Raw genomic sequence first — 3,014 nt, 5'->3', positions numbered from 1 at the left:
CTATGAGAGAGAAAGTGAGAAATCACCTCCCAGGGGGGATGGCCAAGCTACCTTCTCCATTCTCCTCCCAGGATGTTGAGCACGCACACTCACTTATCCAGCATGAGTCTCAGGTCCCCACATTCACTCACCTAGCAGGAGTCTCAGCTCTGGGACTCAAACTTATGTTGGCCACACACGGCACTCCAGCAACATAACCGCTATGCCATCTGCTGGCTCTGTATCTATTTTAATTTTATAGGAGGAAACAAGATGAACAGAGAAATGGATGAGAACTTTCTTACTATTAAATTTGCATTCCTCACTTCTCTCCCTAATTAACTTACACAAAATCACAATATCATTCTGTTTGTTAGAAAAATAATATTTGAAGTTTCATCTGTCTGACTAGGTAAACAAAATACAAGGAATACTAAGGAGAACCTTTAAATAAAAATACTATAAACAAATTGCATATGGGAGGGAGGTTTACTGTTTAGCATAATAGAACTATTTAAATAAATACCCTAATGAGGCAGATTTTCTATCCAATTAAGATAGTCCTGGGGAGCTCTTTAGGTACTTTGAAATGTAGTTTACAATTTTCAGACGAAGTTGGACTATTTAGTGCTCTGAAGTATGGGTTAGTTAAATGATGCCCTAGGGTCTAAAATATTTTAAAAATGCCTTGCAACTTCCCATATTATCAAGCATATATCTTCATAGGGAATAAAGCACAAAGATGATCTAAAATAGAATGAATTCATGTTGCATTTAGAAACCTTGTTGTATTACCCTTAAAATAACATATTTTGTTTTAGAGGAATGAAGATGAACTGGTTAGTATTTTGAACATAACAACATTCTGTACCTAACACAAACTTAAGAATTTGTTTATTCTCAAATGAATAATTCCAATCATCTTCAAAAATACTCTCAAATAATTTTCTTCAAAATTTTAATACTTTTAAGGATTCTTTGAACCTTTTACAAAACTTCGCAATTCTAATTTTTTTTTCTGGATCCTGGAAAGTTTGCACAGCCTCATCGATGTTAGTTTTATGGTATTTACAAAATAACACATAATACTAAACAAATGAATGTTCAGTGACTGAATCACTAAATGAAGAGGAGTAAAGAGTAGTGGTTAACGTGGAGTCCGACAGGGGAAGTTTGAATCTTGTAAGCGCTTTTGCCTCTTAGAAGTACCATGACTTGTTATTCAGTTACACCTCAGTTTCTTCACTGATGAATACAGTTATACTAACTGTGACTGTCTCATGGGGTTATGGCACATCTTAATAAGTACAGCGGCTCCGGCGGTGGGAGGAGTGGTAGGGTTTATCCGCTCAACTCCACAAAGGTTCTAGGCCCGTCGGGGCCTCATCAGGCACCCAGAATGCACCCTGTCCGCAGCCAAGATGCCCAAGAGGAAGGTCAGCTCAGCCGAGGGGGGCGGCCAAGGAAGAGCCCAAGAGGAGATTGGCTATTTTGTCAGCTAAACCTCCTGCAAAAGTAGAGATGAAGCCAAAAAAGGCAGCAGAGAAGGATAAATCTTCAGACAAAAGAGTGGAAAGAAAAGGGAAAAGGGGAGCAAAGGGGAAACAGGCTGAAGTGGCCAACCCAGACACTAAAGAAGATTTACCTGCAGAAAACGGAGAAACTAAAACTGAGGAGAGTCCAGCCTCTGAGGAAGCAGGCGAGAAAGAAGTCAAGTCTGAGTAATATTATATCCAATGTCTTATCAATGGTCCCTGTCTCCCTTCTTATATAATCCAGTGGAATATTTTTATCAACTCTTTTGTAAATGCAAGTTTTTTAGTAGCTCTAGAAACATTTTTAAGAAGGAGAGAATCCCACCTCATCCCATTTTTTAAGTTAAATGCTTTTTTTTAAGAGGTGAAATCATTTACTGGTTGTTTATTTTTCAGTACAACCAGAAAATAGTTGGATATTGACTTATAGGAGGCTTTGACTCTCTTGCATGTCAGTTTAATATTCCATAGGTGGGGGCGGGTGGGTAGTTTTTATATCCTAAATACAAAGCATACTAAATGGCAGTTTGGAGTCACAGTCATGCATTTAATGTGTCTTGAGTATTTTAAATGACTTTTATTATGTTTTTTAGTAGTATTGTTTCCTAAAGAAAAACCACTCTTTGATTGTTGCTCTCCCTGTCAGAATTGTGTGCACTCTGTAACATCTTTGGTCATGGTAGTCCAGTTTCCTTAATAATTCTGTTAATGTGCTGTGAAAGATTGGAAATTTGAAGTATGTAGTGTGTATGATACTAAATTGTGATTTGGTGGGACTTATATAACAGCTTTCAACATCTGAAGACAGTGGTTCTTGATATCCTCTTAAGGAAAATTTGCCTACAAATTTGACGCTGGAATGTCACTGGAATAACTTAAAAAGAATCACTATACTTGGCTTTTTAAATTTTTGGTACGTATGTTAAGAATTGGGTACAAATTGAAATGTCTGTACTGATCCTTGACACAACCAATAAATCTCAATTACAAAAGAAAAAAAAATAAGTACAGTATATTTACAACATTTAACATGTGCCTAGCCCATAACAACAAGGTTTGCTACTATAACTATTAGAATTTAACAGAACAAATGTACATACAAAAGACAGGAATTATTCCACTGAAAAAAACTGCCCATTAAAAAGTCATTTTAAACAGGGACTAGCAGTTAGCGTAATGGCTATGTCGCTGGACTCCCATGTAGTCGACCGGTTTGAGTCCCGGATCGCGTGGCTTAAACTCACGCCAGGCGTGTGTGTGTGCATGCCCAAGAGGAGAATTGAGGAGAAGGGATTGCAATGTGGCCATCACTCCTGGGGGGGTGATTTCTTGCTTTCTGTCTCTCTGTCTCTCTCTGTCTCTCTGGTGAGCGCACATGCCCTATAGCAAAAACCTCTCCAAAAAAAAGTCATTTTAAACAAAGCAATTTTGGGTCCGGCAGGTAGTATGGTGGTTAAGGCACTAGACTTCCACATGGTCAACCACTGTGAAAGTCTCAGA

General features: G+C 38.1%; 1 pseudogene; it reads left to right on the top strand.

Annotated features, from left to right (window-relative positions):
* Positions 1-1,400: 1,400 nt before the first annotated feature.
* On the top strand, positions 1,401-1,704 carry LOC106735873 (non-histone chromosomal protein HMG-14-like; annotated as a pseudogene).
* The last annotated feature ends 1,310 nt before the right edge of the window (positions 1,705-3,014 follow it).

Source organism: Tupaia chinensis, unplaced genomic scaffold (assembly GCF_000334495.1).
Source record: "Tupaia chinensis unplaced genomic scaffold, TupChi_1.0 Scaffold000557_1, whole genome shotgun sequence".
Classification (NCBI taxonomy): domain Eukaryota; kingdom Metazoa; phylum Chordata; class Mammalia; order Scandentia; family Tupaiidae; genus Tupaia; species Tupaia belangeri.
This window is presented reverse-complemented; position numbering and strand designations above follow the sequence as displayed.